Here is a 23,413-nt window from a genome sequence, read left to right on the forward strand (position 1 = left end):
CTAGTTCAGCCATTTATAAATAAGTAGAGATAAGATAGAAGAGCATTACAGATGGGGGAGCAAGGCTTTGTGTGGTCTGGTATGGTTTGGATCCTTGGGCTCTGAGAATCTGCAGTGAGATTTTTGCCTTTCAGTTCTATGTGATGTTGTGATTTTCAAGGACTTGGACTAGAATCTTGCCTCTACTACTTCTTAGTGACCCTGGGCAAGTTTCTTCATCACTTGGTTACTTCATCTAAAAAGGTGCAGAAATAATACCTACTTCATAGGGTCTCTATGAGTATTAAAAAAGTAAAGCATATCAAGCACCTAAAGCTGTACCTATCTCCTGGTAAATACTCAGGAACAATTAGCTATTGCGTATAATAATATTATTTTTAAAAATATTTATTTATTTATTTACTTTTGGCTGTGTTGGGTCTTTGTTGCTGCATGTGGGCTTTCTCTAGTTGCGGCAAGCGGGGGCTACTCTTAGTTGTGGTGCACGGGTTTCTCATTGTGGTGGCTTCTCTTGTTGCGGAGCACAGGCTCTATGTTTGCGGGCTTCAGTAGTTGTGGCACGGGGGCTCAGTAGTTGTGGCTCACGGGCTCTAGAGCGCAGGCTCAGTAGTTGTGGCACACAAGCTTAGCTGCTCTGCGGCATGTGGGATCTTCCCAGACCAGGGCTCCAACCCATGTCCCCTGCATTGGCAGGTGGATTCTTAACCACTGTGCCACCAGGGAAGTCCTATAATATTATTACTTCTGGAGTTTATAGTTTCCCTTGGGAGGCAGACCTAGCATATGAAATTATAAGTGACCTATGATTCATTGCCACATATGTGGTATAACTTGTAATCAAGAACAGTAATTTCCAACTTTTTCACCCCAAGTTGAAACATTGCCTTCTCTAATGACTGTTAGAAAAAGCAAAACAACAACACAAAAACTTTAATTTTTTCTTATTGTAAAAGCAATAAATTGGACATCATAGACAAATTATAATATATAAATACGCGAAGTGAGGAAGAACATTGAAATCCATAATCACACTACTCAGAGATACATGTGGTTATTAATACCTTGATGTACAGCTCTTCATATCCCTGTCTTAGTTTGTGTATATATAAATTTTCTGAAAATGGAATTATACTATCCATACTGTTTACAACTTTTTTTTAAAGATGTTTTCTGGCTTTATTTATTTATTTATTTTTGGCTGTGTTGGGTCTTCGTTTCCGTGCGAGGGCTTTCTCTAGTTGCGGCGAGCGGGGGCCACTCTTCATTGCAGTGCGCGGGCCTCTCACTGTCGCGGCCTCTCTTGTTGCGGAGCACAGGCTCCAGACGCGCAGGCTCAGTAGTTGTGGCTCATGGACCCAGTTGCTCCGCGGCATGTGGGATCTTCCCAGACCAGGGCTTGAACCCGTGTCCCCTGCATTGGCAGGCAGATTCTCAACCACTGCGCCACCAGGGAAGCCCTACAACCTATTTTTATCCTTAATGGTGAATATTTTTATCTGTTAATAAATGTTTCTCGACAACAAATGTTTTTTAATGGCTGAAGACTATTTCATTGTGCGAATGCACTGTAATTCTTTCAACCAACCTCCACTTCTGGTGCTTTCCTCTGTGTGTGTGTGCCATGGCGAACAGCACTATGATGAAGCTATCTTATGCCTAAATGCCATGCAGCTCATTCCAGTGTTTTGCTTGACCTAAACTTATGAGTAAAGAGGATGGTCATGGGTCTATAGCTAGGAGATAAGGGTCAAGGTGGAACTGTCATCCATTTCCTGGGTAGAGGAGGACACAGGAGCAAGATGACCCCAAGCAGTAAATCTAAGAGTAAGGGCAGGTGGAGTATAGAATGTGATGTATTTAGAATGTGTTTTCCAAGGCAAGCAAAAGAGAGCCTGGAGGTCCTGTAGATTGAGGACTAGAAAGAACTAGCCCTTCTCTGCATTGCCAGTTGCCTGAGCCCCTTGCTATTTGAGGCTATGACCCTCTGCCCCAAGGGGTCAGAGAAAGGCCAAAAGCTCTGTGAGAGAGGGCAGCTGGAAAACCTTCTTGAAGTAGATATTGTGGGTGATATATACAAGATAAATACAAATAGGTGCAGAAGAAACATAAGAGTGTTTCAGATGGGAGAATAGCATGTATGGTCTGGTGTGGCTTGGACCTGTGAGCTTTGAGAAGCTAGCAGTGGGATTTTATGGTTGTAATCACTCTGCAGAGCTTCTGGTAGCTGCATGTGAGTTGCTTTGCAAAAAGGACCCTGGCCCACCTTGCATGTCCAGAGAAATGGAGAAGAGCTAATTGATGAATATTAGTGGATATCCTTGCCTTAAAATAATCATCAAAAATGACCTCATCCAAATCAGTCTGATCTCTCAGAATAAGATTCTATTTAATATAATTATACATTAAAACGAACAAACTGAAACATCTTAAGGCATTGGGTCAGAATTAAGCCAGCAGTTTACTTATCTCTCACAGAGAAACAGGTAAGAAAGAAAACATTACCTTCCTCTTCAAAGCCTCCTACTTATGACCGGAAGAAAATCTCTAGTTTTCCCCAAAACACCACCTTTTATCAGGTGGTTTCCAAATTTTTTCTTCTATGGTGAAGAGTGCTATAATGGGACTGTGGTATTCCAGTTCCGTTGTTCTAAATATTTTAACTAATGGAATTTTATCGTATTTTTGCCCTGGGGACTTGAAGCGGTAGGTAGAACTATACAGGGCTAACTGATAAATAATAAGTGCCACAAGGCCCATTAATCTATATTATCTATATTTGGAAGCAGTGTTTCCGTTGTTCTTTCCAGGTTCTGACATTTACTTGTACACTTTGCCCCTGACTATGTAGGTTTACATTAGCTGCATTTTCCACGGAATCATTTTCTTTAAACTTCTAGGACCCGTAACATATATTTTTCTCCACCACTTGTTCGTATGAGAGTGAGGTGGAACTTGTTTTCCGTATTTTGCCACGAAACTTTGAGAAACCCAACACTGCTCTCTGCACCCCCCTTATTTCTGCCATTCCACTTTCCAGCCGCAGCAGAGGGACTTTTCAGTTTCCTAAGTGGTGCGGGCCATTGTGACTGTCATTTGAAAGATAGATGGCTTTTCACTGGCTTTCCCGGAGATGTTTTACATGATGCGTGTTTATATGGTGTGATGCACTGTTGGGAAAATTGACAAGAGGCAGCACGGTTTTGCATGGTCTGGGGTCTGAGCAGGCTTCCAGGCAGAGCTGAACCTAGTCCTAAGGAGAACACGGGACTCTTTGCACTGTGATTCCATCAGCATTTAGCCCATTGCCTTCATTCAGCGAAATTCATCAACCAACATTGTGTATGCCTTCTGGGGGCCAAGCACAGGCACTTGATAATGATTTGCTAAATTTGAATTTAAGCAACCTTTACACCTATTTATCATAATGTGTTGAGACCGTTGATTACATCTCTCCATGTTAAGAAGACATCGGTTGACAACCTTGAAACGCGGATTGTCCTTTGTTACAGTCCTGTGACCCTCACTGCAGCAGGTCTGCTAAGGTGTGGGACCATCTGTCCTTGAGCAGTGCAAGGACCCTGTTAGAGCACAGCCCAGGAAGGACGGCTGCCTGAATGAGGTGGCGTTGGCGCGTGCGAGCGCAGCAGGTTGGATTCTCAGCCATCAGAGCCCGTGGCTTCAGAAACCTCAGTGCGTCCCCTTGCCCATAGGGCCTTCCAGTTGGTCCTGACAGCTGCTCCCGTAGTGCTCAGGAGGCAAAGGAGCGTGGAATGAGGGAAACTGAAGGAGGGACCTTGGGTGCCTGGCTCCGCTCCTGGCCAGCTTCGCAGCTTGGGTAAATCTCAGCGCATCTCTGAGCCCGAGTCCTCTTCCACATTATAGCCAAATACACCATGTGTGCTTACCTTCCAAGCTGTGATCAGGTTCCATTGAAGGAGCTCTTCGCATGCTTGGAAATGCTCTCTAACTTCCCTGTCTACGCCTGGAGCAGAGGAGGGGCTTGGAAGTATTTGATGATGGAATGAATTGAAAGCACTACATGCATCATTCTGGTCAAATCCGAATTTTCACATTCGAGCAGATGGGGTCTCATTCTCTTCCTGCTCATTTGAGGGTAGAGCAAGTACCCCACTTGCTTAATTGGGGGAACGGCCAACACTGGTTTGAGGTCACCACGCATCTCTCTGGCCAACCATCAAAACCACGTTTCCCTGGGGATCAAGAATGGGAAGCTAGCTGTTGCAGGACATGATGTGTTTTTGCCATTGCCTCAAATGCTAGTTACTCTTGAACTTTGCACGCCTTGTCGGCAAACCTGGAGCTCCTTCGACGTGTAATATTAAACAACAAGAGCTATGGTTAGTGCAAGCCAAAGAAAAAAATATGTTTTCCTTTGTTTTGTCTTTAGCCCAGAGTTTATTGCTGCCAGAGACCTCTTTATTAGCCAGCTTTAAAAAGCAGCTGTTCTCTGTCTTCGTTTTGCCTCCAATGATGCCTGCCTTGGATATTTGGGCACAGCTTAATTTTAGCAGTGCTCTGTAAAGTGAGTCCTGGGAAACGGATTTTGTATCTCTTTCAGAGGTTAGAGAAATGGAAGTATAAATATTGAATCCACATATTAAAGAGAGGGTAGGTAATTAAGCTCTTGTATGTTCCCCGGCAGCTTGTTGATGTGTTTTCATTTTCTAGTGAATGAGTGATGTTTTTCAAAGGGGGGTGCCATTTGGGAAATCAGATCTCTGCTGAAGCATAGCAGTGAACCCTGCATTGGTGCACACCGTGCATCGTGTTCTGCACGGGTCCGGCTCTAACCCACAGGCAGGCGGCAGGGCTGGACTAACTACGCAGCTGCCAGAATCACACAAATGAATGGACTGGGAGTGCTGCTGTCTCATCTGTGACGGTGTTTGTGGGTTTGGATTTCACTTTTTTAACAGTGATCTTTTAGCAGAAGCACTCGTGTGAAATTGAAAACTTTCTGAAAACAGTATTAGAAAGTATATCTGTCTGTGCTTGGGGTCCCATGATATAGAGCGTGCTTGCTACCAATCCAAAGGCACCACTGCTAGTAAGACAAATAGATGAAATTTAGAATCATGCTGCAAGTCAGTGACCTTTATACCTTGCAGAAACATGCTCATTCACACGCAGGACACATGCACCCAGTATCTCTTCTCCCATTAGATGTATGTTACGGATGTTGTATAGCTAAAGTATAATTATGTCATAGACATATAGTGGGAAGCTTTATGATTTAGAATGTTTCTCTGTGAGCAGGGGAGGGGACGCCTCTCCTGAGAAGCCATCACCACTGACGTACAGATAGATTGTGAATTCATCCAGAAACCAAATAGGAGATGTTTTTTGTTCTGAGCTGTAAGGACCAAGGAAGTGTTTGAAGGGCTGTAGCATGCCTCACCATCTTCGAGCCTGTTGTTAAAGAAAAAATCAGTAATACTGATCCTGTCTTTATTTAAAATTTTGATACTTTTCAATCAAGGATTGCATTAATGTTGATTTTTTTTTTTAATGTTGTATTAGGATATTTTCTGTCCAGATTATGGTGTTTTGGGGGGGGGCACCCTCTTAAGTTTTGCACCTGGGACAGGTACCTTGCTTGTCTCACTCTAATCCTGGTCCCTTGGAGGGTCCTTTGCATTTTTCTAGAAGGTGAGATCACAGAGATAGGAGCCTCCCTCATGCTGGCTCTGCTGCCTGGCACTTTCTCCTCCTTCCCCGGTAGGCCTGGTTGTGTGATAGTAACTGCATCAGGCGTAGTCCCCACGTTCATAGAGTTAATGGTCTGGAAGGAATGATAAGACAAAATCAGATTAAACACATTTATAAAATCAGAGTAAACATGTTTATAAAAATTAGAATAAACACATTTATAATTTGTTTGTTTACAAAATGCAAAGCACTGTTTTAAAAAGAGGACATTGGGATGTGAAAAAGAATGGGAGTTGTGATGCTGGAGCATCCTTAGAGCAGACTTAGAAGCAGCCATACACGGAGGAGGAGGTGGCATTCAGATCAACACCTGAGGAGACGGTGACGAGCTGGGGGAGGGGACTCCAAGGCAGAGGACACTGGGTGAAGGGCTGACTTCAGGGAAAAAAAGGTGGTCTTTTCAGTAAATAAGTGGCAGATGGGGCAGAGGTGTAGTGAAGTAGCAAGAGAGGGGCCCGGAGTTAGAGGCAGGGGCCAGATGAGAGAAGCCTTTGAAGGTTAAGGTCAGAAGTCTAGGGGTTTAGAGGTCATCTCCTCTGAGAAACTCTCCTCTCCCTCCCTCTGTCTCATCTTTGTGCGCCCACAGCTTCTCCATCACGATACTTATCAGGGTGTAGTAAGTGCTTTTTCAGGTGTTGTCTCCTCTTCTAGACTGAAACAAGGAATGTGACTTAACTGGTATTTCTTGTGTCTACCACGGGGCTCAAGAAGCATTGTGACATAACTAATCCTTACTGTTCAGGAAGACACGCTGGTAGCCAGAGATCAACCTGGCTGAGAAAAAAACCAGGGAGTGCCTTGATACTCTCCCTTTGGGACCGAGGGTAACAATCTGCCGGGAAAAAACGATTTGGGCCTCAGGAAAGCAATTTGCTGTAACCATGGATATTCTTAGGACCAGAATCCTATACTCCGAATCCGTGAGTGTTTTTATATTGTTTATGTTGTCTTTAGTTCATTCTCTTTGCCTTGGCTTAGAAAGCAAATGCCCGCTCATCTTAGCTTTAAGATTTTATTTGGGGTGCTAAGGCAGATTCATCATCCTTCTGTGTTTAGAGGTGGCGGAAGAAGGCAAAACCAGATGAGAAAACACGAAGGAGAAGAGAGAACCCAGGGGAGCGTGGAGGAATACATCGAGAAGTTCCACAAAGTACAGTCTCCTCCCTTTTTATTCTCAGAGAAAATCTAGGATGCTTTGTGCATGTTTTACCCAGAGTCATTCAGTTCATGCTGGAGAGTTCCAAATCTATATTATTAATTAGCTTTCAAGTTTGAATATCCTGATGCAGTGACTGATTCTCCTTTGATAATGCTTTTCATTAAGAATTGCGTTTTATAGCCAAGATGTGGAAACAGCCTAAGTGTCTGTCGACGACGGGCAAAGAACGATGGATAAAGAAAATGTGATATATATATGTGAATGTTATTCCTATATATAATATAATGGGATATTATTCATCCATAAAAAAAGAAGGAAATCCTGCCATTTACAACAACACGGATGAAACTTGAGAACATTATGCTAAGTAAAATGAGTCAGAGAAAGACAAATACAGTATGATCTCACTTACATGTGGAATTTTTTTTAAAGTCAAATTTAAAAAAGCAGACAGTAGAGTGATGGTTGCCATGGGCTGGACGGTGGAGGAAATGGGGAGATATTGGTCAAAGGGTACAAACTTCCAATTATAAAATGAATAAGTTCTGGGGCTCTAATGTACAGCATGGGATTATAGTTAATAGTACTGTGTGGTATTCTTGAAAATTGCTAAGAGAGTAGTTCTTAAAAGTTCTAATTGTACACACACAGCCCCACACAACGTAACTATGTGAAGTGATGGATTTGTTAACTAACCCTATTGTGGTAACCATTTCACAATGTAAACATATCAAATCATCTTCAACTTAGATTTGTTATATTCCAATTGAACCTCAATAAAGCTGGGGGCGGGGAGAATTGTTTTAGGAATCGGAATTCCAGTAAAATGTAAGAGGTTAAAAAAGAATGTTTGTCTTATTCCCTGGCCAACAAAACTTCCAACACCTCACGCTCTCTTTTGTCTCAGAAAGAAATACAGCTTTCCTGCAACCAAATCTGTTGTCCGTTTGGCACCTTTTATGCCCTTTATTTTTTTCCTCCCGTAAACACACGCTGGTGTCTGCTGAGAACTCTGCTAGGTAAGCACCCAGATCTACAAGTCCTGTGGCCTCTGGAGAGGCCCTGCAAGAGTAGAGGGGAGGTGGGAGGTGAGGACAGAGGGTATTTTGATGGGCTTTGGAAGCAACCATAGTAGAGTGACAAGTTTATTTTTAAGGGGTATAAGCTTCATCAAGGAACAAATATTTGAGCCAGCACTTAAAAGATGCCTAACAAATGTATACAAATTTATATACTGTTTTCTAAATATAGTCTCTGGAATGCATTTAGTTCATATCAGCCTTTTCTCAACAAATGAGTGGCTGATATTCTTTAACAAATTATTGAATCATTTGTGTTTATTGGGAGATAATATAGTACACTGGTTAAGAGTACTAGTTCCAGAACAAAATGGCCCATGGGCAAATTCCAGCTCTGCTAGCTGACAGCATGTGTAACCTTGGGGAGGACTCTGAACCCCTCCAAAGATCAGTTTCCTTATCTGTAAAATGGGGACAATACTGCAGCTCCCTCCTAGAGCTCCTGGGAGAATTAATGAAATGGTCCATGTAAAGCACTTAGTGTAGTAACCTGCAATTAATAAGTGTTCAGTAAATGGTAGCCATTTTTATTAGCATCAGATTTGACTTTGGGAGTTTGTTAAAAATGCCAGCTCTTGGTGCCCACTGAAACTCGCTCAGTCAGCTTTTCTAGGTTATTTTCAGAATCTGTGTTTGCACCCCAGGTTATTCTTACATAGGCACTCTGGTACCCATATCTGTGCTGAGGCTTGTCAATTACAGGACTGTGAAGGATCAATGTCTGGACTTTACAGTTAGAAAAGCATGAGTTTGAACTGCAGTTCTCAACCCCTTTCTGTCTGTGTGGCTCTGGACGATTGAGTTCTCTGACCCTCTGTTTCCTAACTTGTAAAACAGAGATAAGACCTTCTAGGTATCTCATGAAAGTCCATGAATGTGGTGACACAGTGAATGTGGAATACTTAGCACATAGTAAATGCTCAGTAAAGCATGGCTGCTGGTCTCAAGAGTGTGTGCTACCCACTGCGCTAGATGCTGGGGATACAAGACCATAGTCATCTTTAAGTTTGCAGTCAGCAGTGTAAAGGCTGACTAGGGCTTTAATGAAGAATAGCACCCAGTAGTAAGAAGGGCATTTAAAGATCACCTAGTCCCATCTGGTGGAGGGATGGTTACTCCTTTAACATTCCTCGGAAGTGATGGTCATCTAAATGGAACACAACTCTATCACAAGTGGGCCTGCCTTCTGATGCAGTCTAATTATTGCCTCTGGCATATCTGCCCCTCTCTCTTCCTGCAGAGTAAGTCTCATCCTTGGTGGAAGTTGCCATATTGAAATATCTGAGGGCAGATGTCATATATCCCCTGGCTTTGATTTTCCAAGTCAGCGTCCCCAACGACTTCAGTTGTTTCTCATACAGGATGATTTGGGGCTCCCCCCGCATCCCTCCATTGGGCTCCCATTAGCAGGGATCTCTTCAACCATGAGGGAAGCTCAAGGGACAGCTATCAGGCCGTGAATGCCTCAGTAGAAGTACATCTAAAGCCCCTTAAAAGGCCTAGGTGGGAACTATTTCTCATATGAAATAATACCATTGCATTTCATAATCATGGATTGACCAGTAATGCTGAAGCAGATGGATTTGGTTATTGTGAAAGAACCTTGAAAGGTTGAATGCAAAAATAAGTACTTCTGAATATTTCTTAGACTATCCCAAACCTGAATCGCAGGCTCCAATTTCTGTTTAAAGTTATTTCTTTGAAATGTTGAAATACCTGTAACACATAAAGCTTGCCTGACTTTGCTCTGCTCCTAACAAATGAAAGTGCGCTCCGACCTGTTTGAGAGGACAATGCCATTTAAACTCTGAGAGCTAATGAGAAGGCCAGAGAATACATTTGATAAGCTTTGTCATCTTTTTGTCTGCAGATCATAGACCTTGCATTTTAATTTACTATACATAATGCTTTCTTAATGAGTTCCAGTGGATGGCCATTGAAACATGCTGGAGCAGCTGCAGACATGATTATGGGGGGAGGGGTGGGAGGAGGAAGCATTTATTTGACTTATGTGATACGCAGTTAGGGTAACTAATATTCGCAGCCAGGGTACAATAACGGCAAGGGAAAAAATCCTCAGTATTACTGTGGACGGGAGAAAGGTGCTAAATCAATTTAATTTTCCTGTACGTGTGAAAACTACTAATTGCAAGCTAATGGAATTGCATTTTAAATGTTGAGCATCTTGCTAAACTATGGTTTGCTTTACGCCAGAAAGTTCGTATTAAGCCAGTATAATTATCAGAATTATTTTTAAAGTGAAAATTGAATTGAGGCTTCCCAGTACTGACTTCGGCTATGTTATAAAGCTCTGCCTTCAAAAATAAATGGTGGCTTGGCGGAAGAGAAGAGCAAAGATGGGAGATGAGTCCTAAGGCTAAAACACGAAGAAAGTCACACATGTAATTGCCACAGTTACAGGCACTAGTTATAGGGCTTTAGTGTTAATAAGTGTTGAAAAGCACATTCATGTGTATCACCTCATTTAATTCTGGTAACAATTCTGTACAGTAGGTACTATTGTTCTCATCTTCCAGATGAGGAAACCGAGGCTTTAATAGCTTAATATATTTATCCAAGGTAGGAATGCTCAAACGGTGATTTGAACTCTGACTCTCTGAACCTCAGTTTCATTTTTAAGGATAATAATACCTGTCCTTGGAACATTGTTGTCTCAACAAATCATGCTTTGAATGTATTTATTAAAGTATGGAGTACTATCTGTGTAGATATACAGGATGATTATTACTGTTATCGATTATACAGTTAAACGAGAAAGTGAGAACATCAAATGGACAGCAAGCAATCAAAAACCTAAAACTGAGGGGTGTACCTAAAATTGAGGGGTGTACAGGCATACCTCGTAGATATTGCGGGTTCAGTTCCAGACCACCGCCATAAAGCGAATATTGTAGTAAAGTGACTCACACAAATATTTTGGTGTCCCAGTGCATATAAAATTTATGTCCACACTATACTGTAGTCTATTAAGTGTGCAATAACATTATGTCTAAAAAACAATGTACATACCCTAATTAAAAAATACCTCATTGCTAAAAAATGCTAACCACCATCTGACAAAGCAGGGTTGCCACAAAACTTCAATTTGTAAAAAAGTGCAATAAAGCAAAGTGCAATAAAATGAGGTAGGCTTATATATAAATAAGAGGAACATCATTCCTGGATGTTGAGTTATTAGAATTTTATCTCTAGGTTCTGAAACCATGATTCACAATCTATCACTTCTGCACTCAGCGTCCCTCACCTTGTCCCCATCGTGCCGTCCACTTGGCATGGCCAAGTTGCCACATCTGTGACTCGTTTCCTAATGTCTTTTGACAGGTATAATAACTATCCTCTTCTCTTTTGTGAACACACACACACAGAGACACGCATGCACCTTGGGGACCCTTTAGTTATTATCTTGCTTTTTCCATTAATCCTTCCCTTCCTTGGGTTAATGAGAAGAGTCATGATCCCAGCTTCAATTCCTACTCTGTGTAAAGAAGCAAACCCATGATGACCTCGCTCACCAGTCCTCCATGCCCTTACCCTTGGCCTCTATATAATTTAGTTAATCACGTCTGCGTACGTCCAGGGCTCTGTAGTCATAGATTGGTTCCTTTTTGTTGGTCTGTCGCCCATTGTCAGTTCCTTCAGGCTGTGCCTGCATCCTGTGCCCAGAATGAACCTCACACTTGATGATGAATGTTGTTGAAGGCTGACCTGACCGCAGTGCCCTCTGATCTGGAGGCAAGAACATCACAATCTCTGAACATTTGCTGAGGTTTCAGTGTTTCTCCAACCCAGCATTAACTTCCTCCTTCTTCCCATTAGAAGAAAGAAAAATACAAATGTTAACACAGGTCCATTATCCCATATCCAAACCCTTGGGACCAGATGTGTTTCAGAATTCAGAATTCTCCAGAATTTTGGAAAGGCAATGGGGAGGGGGCATATACTGTAACATTTACATGACATCCTCAGCTGGGTCTAGGGCAGTAGCTTGTAATCAAATACTTTAATATTTCAGTGGCAAAACATATGGAGGGTCACACTGGTGGGCTGAGTATAAGGGTCTCACATTGGGCCAGGTTGTGTTTAATCATTAAATCGTTTCTGGTTAGATCAGGTTTTTCAGTTAAATGAGTTTTCAGAGCTTTTGGGATTTTAGAATTATGGATAGATCAGGGATTGTAGCCCTGTACTAATAGAGGAATCACTGTATAAAGTAAATCTCCATGCCACATGCCTTTTTATAGAAATTTGACTTTCTTTTCTTCAATTAGACAACAGTAAACGTTTTCTTATAATAAAATGCACCAGATTAGAATATGGTTGACCTAATGTGGTGCTTTATAAACTTGATAGAAACCTTAGGAAGTCCTCTTGTCATACATACTCTTTCTTATAGCATCTATAATGCACTAGCTCTCAATATATTCAGAAGAGAAGTGTAACATAATGTCCCCTTTTTTCCCTCTGAGAAACTGAGATAAGATCAGCACAAAGGCAAACAACGTGTGGAGAGCTTGCATAGTTTTAGAGGCTTGTGTCAATCTTTATATAAAACTTTTCTTTCCTGATCATTTCTTTTGCTTGGATGTGAGGCCATAGCCAAACTACCAAGGTGTCTCATCATCCCAAAGTCGTTTTCAAATGTGTTCTGAGTTTTAATGCTGAATAATAATTTCTCAGCATGGTTTCACTGTCTATTAGGGTCATAGCTTAATGAACCTATCATAAGGCTGATCAAGGTCAGTGTATGTTAGTGATAATTAAAAGAGGAAAGGCAGGCATGTGGGATCTTGATTGTTTCATTCAAAAACCCAAAATTGTTCAGGAACTCATAAATTAGCCCTGTTTAATGAAGATAATTAGGGAAAGATTGCTTCAAAATAATAACTGTTTTAAAAATGATACCTTTTTAAAGCCCTGATTTATAAAGCACTTATTTGCCTTCAAGAATTTTGGGGGCTGATTTATAAGCTGATTCACCATCTGCCTCTTCTTGGCAAAACAAAGGACAAATGGTTGGATGCTATTTTAGGAGCTAGATTAAAATATTAATTGTATATTTTACAGGAGCAAGAAACCAGGGGAGCTAGGATTTGCCTTTGACTGTGGGTGACTCCTTTTTATAAAGTATCTTTTAAATTGTTCTACCTTGTGATCATTTAAGATGAAAAATAAATATAATCTAAATAGAAAAAATGAAGCTTGAAACCAACTGGTGTTGCTAGTAAGCTTTTAATCAAAGCTTTTAGAGTTTCATTTAGTTTACATAGTGCAGCAGTTACATATCTGGGGTATATTATCCAATGATGCTCCAATTCCATTTGCAGAAGAAACCACCGTATTCCTGGGATTCCCCTTTTCCCCTTTTTGAGTGCTTCCAACATGCTGCACATAGTATTTATTCTCATTATTTCTAAAGGTCCAATAGCCATGCAAGGTTGATACTGTGTTATTATCCCATTCTTACGATGAGGAAATTGAGTCTAAAGAGGTTGAGAAACATGCCCAAGGCTGATCTGAGTCTGACTCTGAAGGATGTTCTCTCTCTTCTTTTCTACACTTGACCTTGATTCTTTCAAAAATTGGAGTAATTATAAGCAAATGTTTCATAAACGAAAGACAGTTATGCCAGTGGTTCAAACCATTAGACTTCTGGTCAAGGTGTTTTAAAATCAGTCTTTTCATTCTGAGTTGATGATGTCTTTTACCATCAACTGCATAAAATGTAGTTCTTATAGCCCTCAGAATCCAGTTCTAGCTATATTTTCTACTTAGATCTCGCTTGACTCTCCTTAAGCTGTCCTCAAATGCAAGCCTAGACATAGAAAACCATATGCCCACTCCATGACTGAGGTACAAATTGCCTTTTCCATCCTGTGTCTGTTTGTCTTAATTGTGTCATCTGTCTTACTTAGATTGTAAATCCTTTGGGAAACACTGAGTCCTGCTGTATATGGAACCCACAGAACTTCTCGGGTTATTATTCTCCATTAAGGGAGACAGCAGTGATCCAAGGGTGATCATTTTCAGTGGGTTTGGCTGAAATATCTGGTCTTGGGAACAGAAGTCTTGCATACATGTACACACTGGTCTTATTTGTAGCTTTCAATGCTCTTTGCAATCTGGTGCTTTTCAAAATTGTCTCTTAGATTAATTTTTCTCCTGATAATCCAATTCTGAAAGAGTCTCCCCATTATATTTATATGCATAGCTTTAAAAAAACATTTTATATCCTTTATAGAAAAATTTTTTTTAACATCTTTATTGGAGTATAACTGCTTCACAATGGTGTGTTAGCTTCTGCTTTATAACAAAGTGAATCAGTTATACATATACATATGTTCCCATATCGCTTCCCTCTTGCATCTCCCTCCCTCCCACCCTCCCTATCCCACCCCTCTAGGTGGTCACAAAGCACAGAGCTGATCTCCCTGTGCTATGCGGTTGCTTCCCACTAGCTATCTATTTTACGTTTGGTAGTGTATATATGTCCATGCCACTCTCTCACTTTGTCACAGCTTACCCTTCCCCCTCCCCATGTCCTCAAGTCCATTCTCTAGTAGGTCTGTGTCTTTATTCCCGTCTTACCACTAGGTTCTTCATGACCCTTTTTTTTTTTCCCTTAAATTCGATATATATGTGTTAGCATACTGTATTTGTTTTTCTCTTTCTGACTTACTTCACTCTGTATGACAGACTGTCATATAGAAATTTTTGAAAAAAGATAAGAAGAAAATATACTTATAATCCCATAAACTAACAATGATCACACTGTCATATTTTCTGCAACCTGCTTCTCCCATTGAATATATTTTTAACATTCTTCTACACATTAAACATTCTTATATAAATGCCAGTTTTAATGTCTATATAGCAATCTATTTTATGGATATGCCAGTTCCTTTTTTTGTTGTTGGAGAATTTCATATGTTTCTGGCTATTACTTAAGTATATTGCTTGTAAGTTTTGTTATTACAAACAATGTTTTGATGAGCATCTTTGAAGCCTAAATCTTTTAACAGACTTTTATTACTTTCTTAGTTTTAATTAATTAAGTGTAATTATTGGGTTAAAGGGTATGAAAGCATTTTAAAGGCCTTAAAATTAATATATAACAATAATTTGTTTTCTATAAAATTTTTAAATGAAGGATTAGTATACAGAAAAGTAAGCCAAATGGTCAGTGAACATGAAAAGATGCTCACCTTCACTGGTAATCAAGAAAACAAATTAAAATGACAGGAACCATTTCACACCTATCAGCTTGACAAAAATTAAATTTGGCTCTAATCAAGTGATTTTGAGGCTGTGAAACAATCGAAACTCATGCACTGCTGGGAAGGGTGTAAATTGTTTCAACAACTTTGGACAACAATTCGACAATATCTAGAAGAGTTGAAAATGCACTGACACTAATCAATATTGGAGAAAACCCTCCTAAAAGAGCGTGAAAGTTTATGACAGTGTTGCTTCTAATAATAAGAAACTGGGAACATCTGAAAAGTCCATTTCTGGAAGAATGGATCTAACATAGTGCAGTGTATTTATGCAGTGGAATACTATATAGATGTGAAATGAATAAACCAGAGCTACATTTATCAGTACAAATAAATCTCAAAAAACATACTGAGAGAAAAAAAAGGAATCAAAAAAGCCAGCTTTTTGCGTTTTATATATATCATTTAAATAATATTTAAAACAAACAAAACATCATATATTATCTTTGGAGATATTCACATGGAGTAAATATATTAAAAAGTGTGCATGAAAATGAGAAATTCACAGTAGTGATGTATGGAGGGAAATGGGGTGGGGTTTTATTTACATCTGTGAGTTTTAGCTCTTAAGCTAAATAAGCAGTACATAGTGTATATATTATATTATTCCACTACACTTTTTAGTGTTCTGAAATATAAATGAATGATTTTCACTTCCACGAGTACTATAAGTGATTATCCATTCCTCCTGCCTTTTCCAACACTGGCCAACACCGTTTCTGATGGCAGTTTGGTAATCTGGTCTCTGTAGCTTAATTTTGAATATCTTTTCTACCACTCGTGAGAGGTTTGAACCCACACTCTCTAGTCTGTCTTGTGATAACCAACAAGCGACTGAAGACACTGACAAGAGTCAAGGGTATTTTTGAATGCAGCGGAACAAATTTTTCTCTGTAAAAAAAAAACTACCTGGCCCCTGGTTAGACTCCCAAGTTGTTTCCAGCTTAGTTAATAATTCAAGTCAACACACGTTTCTGAGTGTCCATGATGTACAACCTACAGCGCTGTGAGCCTCCCTTGCAAATGAATTTTCTACATAAAAACTGAACTACTAACACCCTCTCAGAGTTTGAATCCACTCTTCAGTGTAAACACAACATAACTGTCATGGCCTCCAGACTGCCTGCCATCCCCACTTTGCTTCCCCTTTATCCAGTGGCCAGAAGAGTCTTTGTAAAGCTCTTATCTTGCCCTGCAGTTAAACGCTTCTGAAGATGCTAGATGATGTTCAGCCCCTTAGCCTGGCATTGGAGGCCTTCAGTCATCTGAGCTCTGCACTCTCCTAACCAGCTCTCACTCTACAGATCATGGTTCTTAGAAGGCTGCTCACTCTTCCATTCATCGGTGACTTCCAGATTGTTCTTTCTGCAGGTTTGAAATTTTCTTTGCCCTTTACCTGCTTGGTAAACCCCACTTACCCTTTAAATTTTAGCTTACATGGAAATGCCTGGGGAAAGGCTTCCCTGCTCCTTAGTCTCTCCTGAGTACGCCTGGGTCCCTGTGAATATCAGCTTCTGCAGGCTTTGGTCCTCACTTGTGACTCTTGGTGTGTGTATCTATTTCCCTAATTAGGCTTATAAACTTCTTAGCGTCAGAGACTATGTCCTTCATGTTTGTACACTTAATTGGTGCGCTAGTTACCATACAACAGGTACTCAGTAAATGTTTGTTAACTTAATTGCAATTAGCAATAATCTCAGTCACGTGTGTGTGAGAAGGAGTCTGTTCAGGGAGTGGGGTGGAGAGAAAGAAAAGAGAAAGATCAAATCAGTCAGCCACCATCTTATCTTTTCACATCTTCTATCCATCTTTAGCATTTCATCCTTTTCCACTGGGATCCTTTTTTAGTTGATTGCAATTATTTTGAAGTTTTATCCAGTCATTTATAGTATTGGAATGTCACCTAGCTTAACTTTACCTGCAAATTTAGTAAGCACATCTTTGATTCCTTCATCTTAGGCATCAATACGGACAGAAATAGATTGCATTTCAGGATTTATTCCTGTGACAAAATGTGGTGGATCTCTCCAAGTGCTTATGAGACACTTGTTTTTCTTGTTTTTGCACTGAAGTTAAAAACTAACTCCTAAAGCCGGGTGTCCCATGAATCATACATTTTATGCCTCATGCAAGTCAGCAAGTCCCCTCACAGAGAAAACACTGTGTGAACGTCGGGACTGGCAAGAAACTCAGAATGTTTGTTTCACATAGCTTAAAAAAAATTTGCCATTCCTGCAGTCCTAGTACAGAAAGATTTGGGTTCTTCATGGGCCTTTTGTGTAGAAAGACTGTTGAAGAAGTGACCTCCTCAGGCATCCATACGATTTTTTTGTACCTGTTGCTGTCACTTAAGGCTCTTGTCAGGACACTTCTGCTGCCAGCATGCTTGTGAAGCTGGGAATCACAAACATGGCATGGATACTTTGTTATTAGGTGATGTTAACTCAAGTGGAAGGTATGATGCTTGATTGTCAGGAGATAAAGGAGCCGCCTTCTTTTCCTTTGGGATGAAAGGCTCTCCTGGACCACCCATGATCTCCAATAAACCCTGCCTTGGGGCTCACGCCTCTGGTTTTTCCCAACACAAGTGCAGGTCATTTTGTATCAGGGGCTCCTAGGCCAGCTAATAGGCTATCATAATTTCTCTTCTAATGAAGGATGGTTGTGCCAGTGATACATTTCTTTATCAGAAATTTATTACCAGGAGGAGATATAATAGAGAGATATACCAATATGTTCCCTCAAAAGAGCATACATAAAATATAAAGAATAGTGAAGAATAGGTTAAAGAATAGTGAAGAATAGGTTAACTCCTATGACAGCCTTGAGCCACTACAGCCAAACTAATTCTGGGTTTGAGACTCGTGAGGTGGGCACAGAGTCTACCTTTATTGGTCAGAACTCATAGACTGAGTATGCCCTATGTGCTGGGAATACAGGGATGAAGGGATAGATGCCATCGTGCCATCTCTGTCCTCCAGGTGCTTAGAATGTCGTGTGGCAGAGGCAAGAGGCCTCAGACAAGGGCTCAGGGGGTCGGGGTGTCTCAGAAGAGGAGATGCTGGACTCCTAGAGTAGGGGTGACTGCTGTAAGCTAGGGGCCCTCGAAAGGCCTTCTGAGACAAAAATCAGAAATCAAAGCTAAAGCCTGAAGTTATCAAGTGAAGAGGGAAAGAGTAGAGCATTTCTTTCCATTTAGGTGAGGCCAAGGTAAAGACTGATGTCAGATCACTCCTAGGCTGGTGACAAAAAAGAGTTAAGAAGCCTGGAAGGTGGGGATAATACTGGAGATGCCTAAAAATGTGCTTTGCTGTCTTTATAGTCTGTTGTTCCTCACTGATTCTATTATAAGCAGTAATGCCATCATGATGACGACACATGGAAGGCCCCATGGGAACATCACCTTTCTTAGCTGTCCGCTGGTCTTCAATAATTTCCCCTTCTCCATACCTTACCTGGATATGGATGGCTGTTTTAGGTCTTACCATTGTGGGTCTTGATTAAAGGCTGTTTTTTTTTTTTTTTTTTAAATAAATTTATTTATTTATTTATTTTTGGCTGTGTTGGGTCTTCATTTGTGTACGAGGGCTTTCTGTAGTTGCGGCGAGCGGGGGCCACTCTTCATCGCGGTGCGCGGGCCTCTCACCATCCCAGCCTCTCTTGTTGCAGAGCACAGGCTCCAGACGCGCAGTCTCAGTAGTTGTGGCTCACAGGCCCAGCTGCTCCGCGGGATCCTCCCAGACCAGGGCTCGAACCTGTGTCCCCTGCATTGGCAGGCAGATTCTCAACCACTGCACCACCAGGGAAGCCCTAAAGGCTGTTTTTTATTTGAGTATCTCACCATTTTCATGGCATGGTCCTTGAATGTAGAGATTGTATCTCTCCTCTAGTTTCTGGGATACCACTCTTCCTTAGTTCTCCTGTCTCTTTGGAGAGTCTTAAGATTCTCTGCATCTTTTTTTTTTTTTTTATCTTTGTACTGTTTTTAGTGACCTCTCCCAAGTTGCATTGCTCCTCTCCTGGCAGAGAGCTCCATGTACCAGTAGCACTCTGCTGGCTACTCTGTTCCAGGCTGTCTGTTTATTGTCTTTGGGTCACTGATGAACAGTGGCCATGGATGTACCCTGGGATGCTGCTCTGAGCTGCTATTCATGTGGGGAGCCCAGGGTCAGGGAAAAGGTGAAACAGTTCAGAAAGAACCCACAGGGCTTCCCTGGTGGCGCAGTGGTTGGGAGTCTGCCTGCCAGTGCGGGGGACACGGGTTCGAGCCCTGGTCTGGGAAGATCCCACATGCCGCGGAGCAACTGGGCCCGTGAGCCACAACTGCTGAGCCTGCGCGTCTGGAGCCTGTGCTCCGCAACAAGAGAGGCTGCGATAGTGAGAGGCCCGCGCACCACGATGAAGAGTGGCCCCCGCTTGCCACAACTAGAGAAAGCCCTCGCACAGAAACGAAGACCCAACAGGGCCATAAATAAACAAACAAATAAATAAATAATTAAAAAAAAAAAAGAAAGAAAGAACCCACATATACATGTGAAAAGCTGGCTGCATGTTCCCCACAGAGACAAAGCCTTACAATTCTCACTCTTAGGGGTGGAATTTTTCAGTTCCTAACTTTACAAGATACTAAATTCCCTGTTAGTTTTTTAGCACTTACTTATTGACCAGAGGAAGGCGAAACAAAGAAACAAACAGAGAACCTCAGCAGAACAAGAAAAATTTGAGAATATTTCAAATAGTTAAGAGTTTTGATTATCCTTTGTTCACTTATTTATGTGTATGTGTTTGGACCGTGATATTTTAAATCTACCGTTACAGGCTAGAATTATCATAGTCATATATAAATTGAAATTTATTTTTAGGGAGTCACCTCCGTACAAATCTTTATAAAAAGGCTTTATTGAGAGAGCAGGTCATAAAATCAAGTGAAAAGGAAGAAACTAAAGACCTAAGGTTAATGTGGAGCAAAGGAAGAGGTTAAGTGATTTATGAGACAACTCAACTGAGAGATCAACTCCCTTTCTAGGTTCACGTATCTAATGGAGGTACCAGGCTGGCCAGCAGTGCGTTAGTGAGCCTGTGTGTGCACAAGTGTGGGTGAGCATGTGTGGGGCGGGGGGATTCCAGGACTGGGTTAGTGGGAGGTAAAGAGGCATCAACGAAACACAGAATATGACTGGAGGACTCATGTCAAGAAAGCAGCCTTGGGACCTCCCTGGTGGTGCAGTGGTTAAGAATCCGCCTGCCAATGCAGGGGACACGGGTTCGAGCCGTGGTCCGGGAAGATCCCACATGCCACGGAGCAACTAAACCCGTGCGCCACAACTACTGAGCCTGCGCTCTAGAGCCCGCGAGCCACAACTACTGAGCCTGCGTGCCACAACTACTGAAGCCTGCTTGTCTAGAGCCCGTGTTCCACAACAAGAGAAGCCACTGCAATGAGAAGCGTGTGCACCGCAACGAAGAGGAGCCCCCGCTCGCTTCAGCTAGAGAAAGCCGGCGTGCAGCAATGAAGACCCAACGCAGCCATAAATTAATTAATTAATTAAAAAAAAAAAAAAAAGAGGGCAGCCTTTTGTTTTGTTTCAGCTTTGTCTAGATCACCACTATGATTTTGTTGGAGCCACCTGACCAGGTCAGCTCAAATCAGTTGACTAAATGGCAATGTTAGAGCAAGGATCTCTCTCAGTTGTGTAACCCACTTTCAAAACCATTCTTAGAAACCATCTAAATATATTTGGGTCATAAAATTACATCAAAGTCTACTATCTCTTCTATCTCTTACTGTGGAAGCAGAAAGAAAGTTTGGAATTTTATGAAACTCAGCAGCAGAGCAGCACACACACCATACGCTATATGCGCAGAAGCATGCAGCATGCACAAAACGAGTCAATAGCGTGATAGTGCAGAAAGCGGAGAGTGAATGATTTAGCAGTTCACTTGGAGTGGCATAGAAGACATTTGATTGCACTGAATTGATCAAAATAAATTGAGTGGGCTATGTGTTAGGTACTGAGTGAGCTCTGTGAGAGTAAGAAGCTAATCCTTGCCCTCATGAAGCCCTCATGAAGCTTTATAAACTAGGACACCCAAAGGGCTTGGTGGGGTGAACATGGGTGGAAGAGGGTAATGTACATTTACTAAAATAAGCCAGTTATTCTGAGTGCTCTGCATTTGGAGTTGAAGAAAGTGGTACAGAGGAGCTAAAAACTAATTAAATTTGTTCTGGAAAATGGTAGAAAATTACCCATATCAAGTATATTTGCTGTGACTTTCTCCTCTACTTGTTTATTTCTTCCACCACCTTGACCATCATGTGAAGCCTTGCTTTGTGTAACCAGTTATTTAATTCTGTTCAGACTGCCAGCAGCCAAAGGTAGTAATGTAAAATGTTAATGGTGTACTTTAATTGCATTGAAAATTCCTCTATATGCTACCATTTTTGTTTCTGAACACCTGATGGAAAGTTCATTGATGAACTTTATTGGTAAATCCAAAGGGACCATGATTGGTCTTTCGTTTATTATTTTTAATAGAGACAGCTTTAATCTGACAGCTGTATTTAAAATACTTTCCCACAAAGAGAGTGGGGTTTCTATGGTAACATAAGACTATTTGTTCTGTATAGCAGGTGACAGTGTAGATTTCACTATTTGGGGGTTTCTGGTGTGAAGTGTATTTTTGTCGTCCATGGCCTCATGCTTTTTGTAGGTGGTGAATGCAGCATTCTAAAAATACAAACTGTCAGACTCCTACTTTAGGGAATTGAATAAATAGGTACAAAATGAGATATGCAGCCTAACCCCCCAAATTAAGTGTGCCTCTCCTGTCTTTTCTGGGTAATTCATACACCTATGCTTTTGTAAGCACTTGTTCTTATAGACATGTCTTCACTTTAAATAGTCCATCATGTTCTTTCCCTGACCTTATTTATTATCTCACTGGAATCAATTACTCTTTCACCCTTTATATCTACATCTCCTCTAGTACTTAATTTGTGTTAGTGTACTTATTTATTCTATTGTCCATGTGCAGGCTTGGATGTGAGCTTCTGGAAGGCAGAAAACATGTTATTCAGCTTTGTAGCTCTTACACTTAACACAGCTGGCGCCTGACGCCAGAGCAGAGGCCCAGGAAATGTATAGGGTTGCATCTGTTCAAGGTTCACTGAATTTTTCTATGTCCGTATTAGAACCTGAGATCGGTTAGACAGCTTTGGGTATGCAAGTCATAATCAGCCTTGACCTTGCTTAACTTACAAGAGCATGCTCTGGGAGGTCTGTCAAAATGGCAGGATGGTGTGGGTCTGTGAAACCAGGTGGCTCATTTACAGTCAGTAACTCTATCCCTGGTAAAAGCCTTCAGAGTAGAAACCAGAAGTCCTGGTAGACTGAGTTGGCTAGCACGGTTAAGTGTTACTTCTCTGAAGTGTTCTTAAGGGAAAAATTACAGTGTAGAAAAGTTATTTAAGGCAGTTAAGAACTGCTGTGTTCTTATTAGTTAAGAACTGGCTATGTGAAGCCAAACATTTTCAAGATAAAATGCTTTTCTAGGGCCTGGAAAATACTAATTTCAGTATTCAAGATATTTATTTCACAGAGAACATCATGAGCTGGTAATTCATCACCTTGGCTCTCTCTCAGAGTAGTTGAAAATTTCTACAGATGTCAACATCATTTTCCCAGTCACCCCGACTTGACATCCTGAAGGCCATTTTTCCTCTTCTTTAAAAGTTTCTTTCTGGACTTCCTTATTGAGTCACGAGCCAGATTCTGTAGGTTTAACTTCAACACGATGCTTGGTGTCCATGTGTTTCTTCCAGTTTCACCAGCATTGTCCTTCAGCTCATTTAGTGACTACCTGTGACTGCCCCCCGCCATGAATCCCTGCCTCCTTGCTTAAGCGGTAGCATGTAAATTTGGAACTTTCCCGTATACTAGCTCACGGCTCGTGGGGATGTCTACTAACTTCTCTGAACCTCAGATTTTTTCCCAATGGAAAATAAGGTCAATAATAGTATCTAACTCTTGGAAATTTGGGGAGTATTAATTGAGATAATGTTGGGAAAGCAATTGAAACAGGATTGGCCCAAGTTTAATACCTAAAAGTCACTACAACCAACCCTGTCATTAAGGGTCAGGAAATGGTGA

The 23,413-nt window shown here is 41.2% G+C and overlaps 1 protein-coding gene across 11 annotated transcripts in view; it reads left to right on the plus strand.

Moving 5' to 3' along the window:
- FAT3 (FAT atypical cadherin 3) overlaps positions 1-23,413 on the plus strand; it is a 702,395-nt gene that overhangs the window by 246,185 nt on the left and 432,797 nt on the right. The window lies entirely within an intron of this gene.

The sequence above is a fragment of the Balaenoptera borealis genome (assembly GCF_965194805.1).
Source record: "Balaenoptera borealis genome assembly, chromosome: 11".
Taxonomy (NCBI): Eukaryota; Metazoa; Chordata; class Mammalia; order Artiodactyla; family Balaenopteridae; genus Balaenoptera; species Balaenoptera borealis.